A 12,754-nucleotide genomic window follows, 5' to 3' on the forward strand; every position below is an offset into this window, starting at 1 on the left:
ATAATTCCCCTTTGTGGTCCAGAGCATCTAATCAAATTATATCTTGAAATGAGGCTTTCTTCTCCCTGGGGTCATGAGACCATTCCCTAAAATATATTTAGCCCACAGACACTAGATATTATACATAATATGATGTGATTTTGTTATAGTGCCATAGTTTAGATTTCACTGCATATGCTATGCTTGAATAATAAGAGGGAAATTGGTTTTTAGTGGTATTACTAACGAAGATTGATGGATTACTTGTACATGGGAAGACTAGTCCTTTAGTCTTAAGTTGTTCTTCCAAAAAGCTCAAACTACAACAAATTAACCTCATTCATTCATTCATTCATTTGATGATCATCCATCCATTCAGTTAAAAAAATGTATAGACAGTCGACTGGGCTCAGGCATTTTCCTAAGTACTAGAAGTACACATGTCAACAAAACAGATAGGAATCTTAAATCTAGTGGGAGAGGCTGGCAATAAACAAAACTAATAGGTAAATGAGATAGTATTTTAAAAGCAATAAGTTCCAGAGAAGGAAAAATAAAATAAGAAAAAGGTATGTGGATTACCAAGGCAAAAAAAAGGAGGTTATTTTTTTTCTAATTTTAAGCTTATTTATTTATTTTGAGAGAGAGAGCGCACACATGCATGAGTGGGGGAGGGGCAGAGAGAGAGAGGAAGAAAGAAAATCCCAAGCAGGCTCCCTGTTGTCATCTCACAGCCCAATGCAGGACTCAATCCCAGGAACTGTGAGATCATGACCTGAGCTGAAATCAAGAGTCAGACACTTAACTGACTGAGCCACCCAGGCTCCCCAAGGGGTTAAAATTTTTAAAGAGCGGTCAGGCAAGGCCACATTCCTTGAGAAGGAAAGGAGGGAGCTGTGCATAAATAACAGGAAAAGGCATAGTAAGAAGTGAGAACAACAAGCTCAATGGTTCTTCCAGAAGCACTTCTAGAAAGTTTAAAGGATCAGTCAGGTACTGCCGGGTTTGCCGCTGAGTAGAGAAGAAGGCAAATAAGAAATAAAGTCAGGGACACAGTGAGAGGCCAGAATATATGTGACTCTAGGGGCAACAAAGACTGAGATGGGAAGCCACTGCAGGAGTCTACACTTAACTCTGGTTAATGTGAGATAATAGACTCAGGGAGTGGTTCAATCAAGGGTGGAAGTAGGGAGATCACTTGGGAGGACAATGTAATAATGCAAATGTGGCGACTTGGACCAGATTGGTAGCAGTGAATGTATTCAGTCTGGATACATTTGGAAGGTTAAGACAACAAAGTTTGCCGAAAAGAGTAATATAGGAGCGCATGTTTGGACTGGAAGATTAGGACTTTGGTTTAGGCATGACAAATTGGAGATATTGAATATACAGGTGACCATAGAAAGTTAGGTTTCGGGAAGAAACTAAAGGCTGTCTGTATGCATTTAAGATTATCCAGCCCACAGGGAGCAAGACACTGGATGCGATCACAAAATGAGAGAGTTTAGTTAGAGCAGAGAAGAAAGCCACTGATATTGCCCTGGAATACTGGAAGATTAAAAGGCCAGGGAGACAAGGAAGAACTCACAAATGAAACTAAGAAGAAAAAGCCCATAGTATAAGAGAAAAACCAGGAGTGTGCTCACCTGGAATTAAAATAAAGTGCTTGAGAGAAATAGATGTCATACAGTTTTTGTAGATCAACCGAGATGAGTACTGAGACTGGCCATTGGATTTAGAGATGTGGTGCCCTTGACAAAAGCAGTTTTTCCGGAATTGGTTGTGAAAGCCCTGTCAGAATGAGCACAACAGAAAACAGTGGTAGACCCACTGGAGACCACAACCATAGTGCTCCTGCTGGCCCCCGCTCCTTGAAAGCCTGATCTCTCAGGCATAGTAGACATCAGTGCTACTTACCAGTTATTCTCAGGAAATCCTCTTTCAAGCACCCAAGAAGACCACCTCTTCTCTGTCTTGAAGTTAGGAATGGCCACTTGTCTTTCTCTGGCAAATGGATTGTCAGCAGAAGTGAGCTGTATCAATTCTGAGCAGAAGCATGAAGATCCAGTGTGTGATTGTCCATTTGCTTCTTTCTACTGCTGCCAGCAATGTTCGGTAAGGTTGGAACTTCATGAGCTTTGGTACAATATGAGCAGAAATCCTCCAAAAAGATGTGTTCATACGGCATGAGTAAAGAATAAACTTTATTGTTTCAAACCACTGAACTTTTTTTTAGGATCAATGGTTACCGCAGCCTCCTATCGCCTAATCTGACTAATAAAACAGCATGAGCCACTACTCTGTCTCTGTTGTGGCTGCCACAGCTGTTGTACCTGTACTTAGTGACTGCCCAGAACCTGCTCCACACTCATTGGGAGCTCACAAGCTCTCTGGAAGATGAACCTCATCTGCTTTCCTCATTGGCATCAGCAAATGCAGAATGGTAAGAATTTGCCCATATCCTAGACATAGGGTCCTCCTTCTCCTCAGTGAAATGGTGGGAGATGGCGATAAGGCATGCTTTAGTTTAACATATCTGTGGGAAGGATACGGTCTGTGCGTTCAGCGTAAGAGTGCACTGGATTCGAAGGAAAGCACCTGCTCTCATTTCATGTTTGGAATTAGGAAGTTCGTTTTATGCAGAAAAAAAAAGCATCCATAAATAAGTGTTTGGTAATTGTTAACTGTTACTTTTGATGCAGTTATTGTTCTATTGCCATTATGTCATTATTGCTGTTGCTTTTATTGTTATATCTAGATGGACATGATGACATTGAATGTCAAAATAAAATTTTATTTAGCACAAAAATTTATTTTCTACCATTCTCTGTATACCAGCGCATAAATGAAAGAGAAAACCTGAACTCACTCAACATTTGTTAGCTGCCTGCTGCATATTGGACTTTCACTTGGAAGACTGATGTTGGCCAAGCCATGTTCAGGTTTATTTGTTTACTTCAGCTCCTTAGGGCATGAAGTCATTCATATAGGAAAAGAAAGCTCTCCATCAACCCCATTTATCTTCAGGGAGGAACAGCATAGACGACCATATTTTCTCATGTCAACACACTGATGTTGGTTTTCCCAATTCGCATGTTGGGAAATTGGACTCAATTGGATTGGGTGATTTGTAAAGGCCCAAACACTAAAGTCAGAGAGATACAGACAGACACAGATACAGAGAGACAAAGAGTCAGTAGAGTAAAAAAGAAAAAAAAAACCCACAAAACTTGTGTTTTTAAAAATAAGTTTATTTCCCATGAAGTATTTCTCCATTGTCCAAGTAAATGTATGTTGCCTATAATTTGAATTTGAATAATGGCAATAATATGAAGGAATTGTAGCTGGGAGAAGCCCTGAACAGTGTACCAAATGACTCTGCTCTCATTCTTGTCCCTCTCTTGCTTCCATAAACTGCACCCAGATGGAACATTCAACTCCACAAGCCATTGAGGACTGTAAGATATTACATCATTATAATGCCATATATATAATTCACTCACCATATCAATGAAATGGTGATAAATGTTGGACTTACTCAAAAGGATCATATGACATACTTCATCTCAAGCCTTTTTTATTAATTTTTTTAACTTTCCATTTTAACTTCTATCCGCTGATCACACGTATGATCATCAAAAAACTACTCAGCCCCCAAAATTGATGTGGCTTAGTGATACCTGAGAGAGACTGATAGCCAGACCCTGGAAGGCATTGGAGGCTTGTTAATCTACTAGGAGCAAAAGGGTAAGTAAAACCAACATTTGGGGAGTCTTAATTTCTTCATCTATAAATTGGGAATAACAACCCGACGATACCAGATGTCTAAAGGGCAACTTAATTAAAACAACAACAACAACAACATTTTATTTCTAAAGTTAGGTACCACTATGTATATGAGGCTGGCAAAAATTATATTCTTATTTTTTTTTAATTCAACAAGCATCTGTTGAAGAACTGTGTGACATAATCCCTGACCTCAAAGCCTTTTCAATCTAGTGCAAGAGACTGTCAAGATAATTATGACTGAACGATTCACTGTAAGAAGTCCTGTCACAGAGACCAGAAAGCCTGCTCTAAGAAAATCAAGAAAAGAGAACAAACTTGGTCTGAGGCTCTCCTAGAATGATTATCTGAAGATATGGTTTAATTAATTTCCTAGAGCTGCCATAATGAAGTAGCACAAACTGCTGGATTAAAATAGAAATGGATTGTGTCATAATTCTAGAGGCTCGAATTCCAAAATTCAGGTGTTTTCATGGCCATGGTTCCTTCAAAACCCCTTGGGGAGGATTGTTCCTTGCCTCTTCTAGCTTCTGGTGGCCTCAGGTACTCCTTGGCTCATGGCCACATCCCTCCGGTCTTTGCCTCTGTCTTCACAGCTGTCTTCTCCCCATGTGTCTGTCCTCGCACAACATTCTCTTCTGTGTGTGTGTCTGTGTGCAAATGTTCCTCTTATAAAGGCACCAGTCCTATTGGGTTAGGTCCATGCTAATGACTCATCTTAACTTGATTGCATCTATAAAGACCCTATTTCCAAATAAAGTCACATTCACAGCTACTGGGGATTAGGACATCAATGCATCTTCTTTTGGATGGGGACATAAATGAAGCCATTATATTCATGGAAAGTTAAGTGTGGCATACCAGGAACATGAGGAGAAATGAGAGGGGAGAACTGGAGCCAGATAGTGAAGAACACAAAATACCACGTGCAGGACCCCTTAGGCATGTTTCATCAGGAGAGTGAAAAAAGCAGCTTTTTAATAAAGATATTTCTTACAGCAATGAAAAAATGGATCAAATGGGCATTGACAGTCTTGCAAGAAGGCCCTAGCAGTTGTCCAGATGAATAGTAGGGAAGCACAAGAGAGGCCAGGGATGCAGGAAGCTTCTCAGATGACATGACAATTTATTCTATGTGGGAGAATCAAGAGAGGAAGAGATAAGAGTAAGGTCCTGAGGTTTTTAGCTTTAGGTGCTGGGAAGTTGGTGAAGCTGTCAGCCAAGAGATGAACCATATGTGGCAAAGCTAATTGGGAATTAGTAGAAAGGAGGAAGCAGCTGAAAGGTTTGATTTAGTACATGGCAAGTTTTGGGGAAAATGGAATTTAAGCAAAATCTTGAGAAATACAAATGATGAATATATCTTGTATTGGGCTAGTTCTTACACGTGTCAAAACTTTAGAAGAGGTTATGATCTTGACTATTAATGCTGGGGTCACAAGGGTAATAAGTTATCCAAGGTGTAAGAGTTTTATATTGCCACATAATAAATGACCACAAACTCAGTAGCTTATAACAGTACACACTTATCTCACAGCTTTGGTCAGTGAGGAGTCCTCTGTTCAGAGTCCACCTGGCTAAAATCAGGTCAGGAGTGTGATATCATCTGAAGGTCAGGCTCTCCTTCCATGTTTACTGGCTACTGCCAGAATGCAGATGCTTGAGGTTATAGAACTGAGGCCCTCAGCTCCTAGCGACTGCCCATGATCTTCCACCACAAGACCCTCTCCACAACAGGCACTTTGCTACTTCAAAGCCAGAAGGAGAGCATCTATGCTGCTTTGAATCCCTCTAACTTCTAGACCATCTTTTAGAGCAGCCAACTGATTAGGTCAGGCCCACCCAGAATGGTCTCCCTTTTTATTAACTTAAAGTCAGCTTCTTAGGGGCATTGATTACACCTGAAAATTTTCACCTTTGGCATGTAATGTAACCTATCATGGGAGTGATATCTCATCATAATTACAAACCCTACCTACATATAGGAAGACAATGAATGACACAGGGTGTGTGTACAATGCCGTAGGAATCTTGAGGTCCATCGTAGAATTCTGCCTATCCAATAAGATAACACAGTGACTGTTGGTAGAGCAATTACTATGCTTCACATCTTCTGACCTCAATCTTGATGTCATTTTCCAATATGCTATTTTGCCCCCAGGGATGGCACACATCTAATTCTCTTTGAGTAATGAAATGTTTGTGTAGGGCTGTGATTTTGACTCAGCAACTATCATTTGCATTCTTATACAAAATCTATGAACATTCTTAACCATGACTATGAGTTTTTGTCACATGGTTACCATCAGAAATAAAGATCCATTTTGTACCATCAGAATAAGCTGACAAAACAAGAAAGTTGGTATACATTTTAGAAATGGTTAATGAGTTTAAATTTTCTAGATATTCCATATTCCTCTCAGTTAACATTAAAAGTCAATCCCATGACTGTAGCAATTAATAATAACAGTGATGATGATTATTTATACTCTGTACCTCAAGCTAGCCTCAAAACAATTCTTGAATTCTATTCAATAAGCCCTAATTTATCATCAACTATTTGTATTGTGGTAAGCTCTGTGTATATAAAAATCAGCAAACTACAGACTTTTTCCTTACCTAGCTCAAAGTATAGTTAAATGAAATATATAGATCATGTTATTTCATTTAAGAAGGGAAACAAGGCTCAGACAGGGTAATTGCTGAATAGAGAACACACAGCACATTAAGTAGAACAGATCACTTGTTCTAACCTTATAGCCAGCTATCTTCCTACTGCCTCATACCATTGTATATTTTAGTGACATAACATTCAAGTAATTCATGTACATTCATTTATACTTTGGAATAACATGTTAAGGGGAAGATTCGTAGTAGGAGACACAACATTGATGCAAAAATGCACTGGATTTCTTTATGGACACTTCTTTCTCTAAGTGCCCGAAACTCAACACACCAGATTGGGGAAGCATCCAACACTGGCCAGTGTGCCACGTGGTCATCCTTGTTGCAAACTTTCTAGAGCAATACCTGAAAATGAGACAAGAGTAACCTTCTCTCTCGTGCCAGGGTTTGGAATTTTCCCCAAAGGTCAGAAGAAATTTCCCAGGGAATTGCTACTGGAAAGGACCAGCTTACCTAATTGCTTTGCTGATTCAGAAGGGAAAAGAATCCCCTGAAATCAGTGAAAGAGAAGTGATTTGAGGCCAGGGCAATCAAAGTAGGAAGCCAGATTCTTCAAGAGGGCCTCCCCAAGAATGATAGTATTACAAAAGCAGATGTTCCCCAAATGGTCAAATAGCTTTGAAAATTGCTTACCTAGTATTTGGAGGAGAAAACAACATTTAAAACTGAATGCAACAAAGAATAAATACTGTTAAAATGCCAATACTACCCAAAGCTATCTACACATTCAATGCAATCCCAATCAAAATTGCACCAGCATTCTTCTTGAAGCTAGAACAAGCAATCCTAAAATTTGTATGGAACCACAAAAGGCCCCGAATAGCCAAAGTAATTTTGTTTTTTTTGTTTTTTTTTTTAAATATTTTTTTAATGTTTATTTATTTTTGAGACAGAGAGAGACAGAGCATGAATGGGGGAGGGACAGAGAGAGAGGGAGACACAGAATCAGAAGCAGGCTCCAGGCTCTGAGCCATCAGCCCAGAGCCCGACGCGGGGCTCGAACTCACGAACCGTGAGATCGTGACCTGAGCTGAAGTCGGACGCTCAACCGACTGAGCCACCCAGGCGCCCCTAGCCAAAGTAATTTTGAAGAAGAAGACCAAAGCAGGAGGTATCACAATCCCAGACTTTAGCCTCTAATACAAAGCTGTAATCATCAAGACAGCATGGTATTGGCACAAAAACAGACACATAGACCAATGGAATAGAATAGAAACCCCAAAACTAGACCCACAAAAATATGGCCAACTAATCTTTGACAAAGCAGGAAAGAATATCCAATGGAAAAAAGATAGCCTCTTTAACAAATGGTGCTGGGAGAACTGGACAGCAACATGAAGAAGGATGAAACTAGACCACTTTCCTACACCATTCACAAAAACAAACTCAAAATGGATAAAGGACCTGAATGTGAGACAGGAAACCATCAAAACCCTAGAGGAGAAAGCAGGAAAAGACCTCTCTGACCTCAGCTGCAGCAATTTCTTACTTGATACATACCCAAAGGCAAGGGAATTAAAAGCAAAAATGAACTATTGGGACCTCATGAAGGTAAAAAGCTTCTGCACTGCAAAGGAAACAGTCAACAAAACTAAAAGGCAACCAACGGAATGGGAAAAGATATTTGCAAATGACATATCAGACAAAGGGCTAGTATCCAAAATCTATAAAGAACTCACCAAACTCCACACCCGAAAAACAAATAATCCAGTGAAGAAATGGGCAGAAAACATGAATAGACACTTCTCTAAAGAAGACATCCAGATGGCCAACAGGCACATGAAAAGATGCTCAACATCGCTCCTCATCAGGGAAATAGAAACCAAAACCACACTCAGATATCACCTCACGCCAGTCAGAGTGGCTAAAATGAACAAAACAAGAGACTATAGATGCTGGAGAGGATGTGGAGAAACGGGAACCCTCTTGCACTGTTGGTGGGAATGCAAATTGGTGCAGCCACTCTGGAAAACAGTGTGGAGGTTCCTCAAAAAATTAAAAATAGACCTACCCTATGACCCAGCAATAGCACTGCTAGGAATTTACCCAAGGGATACAGGAGTGCTGATGCATAGGGGCACTTGTACCCCAATGTTTACAGCAGCACTCTCAACAATAGCCAAATTATGGAAAGAGCCTAAATGTCCATCAACTAATGAATGGATAAAGAAATTGTGGTTTATATACACAATGGAGTACTACTTGGCAATGAGAAAGAATGAAATATGGCCTTTTGTAGCAACGTGGATGGAACTGGAGAGTGTGATGCTAAGTGAAATAAGTCATACAGAGAAAGAGAGATACCATATGTTTTCACTCTTATGTGGATCCTGAGAAACTTAACAGAAGTCCATGCGGGAGGGGAAGAAAGAAAAAAAAAGAGGTTAGAGAGGGAGAGAGCCAAAGCATAAGAGACTCTTAAAAACTGAGAACAAACTGAGGGTTGATGGGGGGTGTGGGGGGGGTGGGTGGGTGATGGGTATTGAGGAGGGTACCTTTTGGGACGAGCACTGGGTATTGTGTGGAAACCAATTTGACAATAAATTTCATATTAAAAAAAAACTGAATGCAACAGCTTTAGGTCACAAACAACTGTATTATTCTAGATAAGCTCCTTGGTATTCTTTATTTAGAACTACTTTAAAAGCTCCCATTGAACCTCATTGTATTTTTATATCTGACTTCTGATTGGCTTGGGCTTCCATCATCTGGACCCTCCTTAACAGTAAGCAGGAGAGGGTAAAAAAAAAAAAGAAAAAAAAAAGCTAAAGTTTTCCATTCTGTACACAGCATTTGAGAAAGTTTCTTCTTTCCCATTTTCATCAAGTTATTCAAATTCATTAATGATTAGGCAAAGGGAATAAATTGCTGGCTAATTAAATTTGCAGATGGTATTCAGTAGTGAGGGTATGTGAGGATAAGGGGATAATGTAAGAGGCCTCAAAAGCTTTGTGTTCTATGCATGAGAAAATGGAAGGGCATGAGTCATTGTGTGCAATTACCACTGGCAGACAGAAAAAAGGCAGAAGGGAGGCTCCTGGAAGAGAGAGCGGCTGGATAGCAGTGAGAGGACATTTGCAGGAGGAGTATGGACTCTAATAGCTGTGAGATATTAGTGAACAATCACTCCTGTCCTGGCCAGCTCCTGGATTCATTTAGAGGAGACCTCCCGTGTGTGTATAATTCTAGAGAGAAACTTCCAAAACCTCATCCCCAAGTGAGTTTTTGATATTTGGCAAGCCACAGAGTCCACATCTTATCTCCGGCCACAACACGGCTCCTGAGTTAGCCATTGGGGTTTCACTCAATCACCAAGTAAAATAAGCTTATTGGCAATGGTATGTGGCCATATGCCAGAAAGTGCATAAAGCCAGACAATATGTACAGCATATATTTCTCAATTACTAGCTTTGCTCATGGCAAGTAAGGTAAACATACAAAAATAAACACAGACACACTGTGTATATGATGGAGAAATTGCATGATTTTGGGGCTATAACTTAAGACTTGAAAGAGATTTCTTCCTTAGAGTACACCATATTGACATATCTCCAGATGTTCTGTGAGGACACATATACTCTTCCTTGATGTTACAAGTATTTAGGAAGAAAAAGTTAATAAACTTGATATATTCCAAATATGTGGATAGCATGATATGAGATAATCATGTTTTTAAAAGTTCCTTAATTTATTAAATATTAATGGATAACCTGTACTGGACCCTTTTATCCTGGTGTAGAGAGTTACACTGATGTATAAAACAAGTCCCTACTCTCAGGAACTTGCATTCAGACTCCCTATTGTATTTATGAAGTCCTTCCCATATAGTAATTTAACATAATCTTATGTGATGTGGGAAACAAAGGCAGAAGGAAATGGCAGATAAAATTAAATTTCCTTATAACCTGCAGCCCATTGAGAAATACTTGAGGCAGGCAATGTAAAAATGTTTCCCCAGGAACTTCCTACTGTCTTAATGTTAATGCTTTGCTAGGGGAAAAAACAACCTTATCTTGACAATAGCTAGGACTTCAGTATCCTAAGAGTCTTCTTTAGCATATAAAATCTCATTGGAAACTTCCCCAGGACTTTTACCTCCCCGACTCCATAGTATATAAGCAGTCTCTCCCCATGGTCCTGGGGCAGCTCTTCCTGCCCAAGGGATTCTGTCCCCATCTTCAATAAAATCACCTTTCTGCACCAAAGATGTCTTTAAAAATTCTTTCTTGGTCATTGGCTCTGGACCCACGAACCCCACTGTCACCTCAAAAAAATCTCATCATTATGTAAAATAGCATTGATTGATATTCATTTATTAGTTTACTTTGCACACATTTATGGTACACTTTTCATGTACTTAGTGCTGTACTAGGCAAGAGAGTTACAGAAGTGGATATTTCAGATCTGTCCTCTGCCCTAAAAGAGCATGAATTTTAGTAAGGAAGGCTATCAATTAAGCAACCAGTTCTGATTCTATGTAATGAGTTTACACAAGTGACGTAGAATTTGGTACAGGATGATTTGGCAACGGTGTTTCATCTGCAATGAGATACAGAATAGTCCTCTCAAAGGAGATATGTTAAAGCTTAAACTGGACAAATGTGTAGGAGTTGGTCAGATGGACAGAAATGGAAAACTATTTCAGGTAGATGTAATAGCAAGTGAGGGGGTGAGAGGGAACATCACCTACTGTAGGGCGTGAAAGACATTCATAATGGCTAGAATGTGCCATGAGGAGCAGAATGTGAAGAGTCAAGGCAGTGGACACAGATTTGATCACGGAGATCTTCACAGGCCGTGCCAATGGATTTGTGTGTTATCCAAGGATGACAGAAAGAACCTGAAGGGTGTTGAGCAAGAGCAAGACATGATCAAAGTTGTGTTTTTTATTTATTTATTTTATTTATTTATTTAGGTTTATTTATTTTGAGAGAGCGTGCGAGAGGAAGCCCAAGTGGGGGAGGGGCAGAGAGAGAATCCCAAGCAGGCTCCATGCTGTCAGTGCAGAGCCCAATGCGGGGCTTGAACTCACGAAATGTGAGATCATGACTGGAGCCAAAATCAAGAGTCAGACACTTAATCGACTGAGCCACCCACATGCTCCCAAAGTTGTGGTTTTTAAATAGTCACTCTGGCTTCGGTGTGGAGAATGGTTTGAAGGGGTTGGCATGGAAGCAGGAAGACCCTTTGGGAGGTCATTGTAAAGTCCGGGCAAAAGAAGATGCTGTCAGGCTGGACTCGTGTGGTGGTCGCGAAGAGGGACCAAGGTGATATTTAGGAGGAGAGTCCGGAGGATCTGTAGAGTGGTCAGAGATGGGTCAAAGGCAAGGAAGTGAAAGGTGACTCAGGTTTGGGTTGGGTAACATTTTGCATGTAGTTGCTACAGTAGTTTGGGGAAGAGAAGAGTGAACTTGATCTTGGATATCTGGAATGTGAAATATCCATATGCACATAATCAGTAAGTAGTAGAACTGGAACCTGGAAAGCAGGAACAGGCCAGACCTTGATCTTTTCAGGGTCTTCTTGATCTTGCTATAACTTCCGTGGTTGGCAGAACAACATTCTGCATATTGTGCTAATTAGACTAGATAGCCTCCAAAATTTGATGCCGGGACTCTTCCCATCATACAAGAGTATGGCCAGACTCCACTCTGTCTTGTCATTATTTTGAGAACAAACCCAATCTTGTCCTGAGATCGGTCTAAAGTGACTTGTACAACGTCCTGCAGCCACCAGTGGACGAATGGAAACCTGAGTTCCAGCTCCCCACCTCCACTCCCCGGATCATGAAAGCCCGCCTATCCTCAGTGTCTGTGGTGAGTCTCTGTGTCTTACTCTACTTCCAACTGGTAAAAGTGTCTACAATTTTTTTTCCTGGGCCATGATGCAGGTCCCTACGTGGAAGCTCCTTCTCACTGCTAAAGGAAGCCAAAGGCCTATGTGAACACGAGTCCCACTTCTCCCCGACCAGCCGTCACTGTCATAGACTGACCGCTCTGGCAGTGCTGCCTCGTACTAGCGGGCAGGTTGACTGACAGGAAGCACAGATCTGCTGCTCACACAAATCTAGGCAGGCCAGGGATAGAAAATAGGTGTGCTGGGCCTGTCTGGCACCGACAGCTTCTGCCACACCAACATTTCAATCAGCACCATGTTAAACTAGCCTTTGTGTCACTCAAAAATAGTCTAGCACCGGCTCCAGGGGTGGCTTCTGGGGAGCCAACTGAGTCCCTCGGCTGCTGCAGAGAAAGGGGGTTACCAGGTCCCTCGGCAGCATCTGCCACACCTCCTTCCCTTGCCAGAT

Source organism: Lynx rufus, unplaced genomic scaffold, assembly GCF_022079265.1.
Source record: "Lynx rufus isolate CCGP_SWC_20201006 ecotype Redwood Valley unplaced genomic scaffold, mLynRuf1.p SCAF_10, whole genome shotgun sequence".
Lineage (NCBI taxonomy): Eukaryota > Metazoa > Chordata > Mammalia > Carnivora > Felidae > Lynx > Lynx rufus.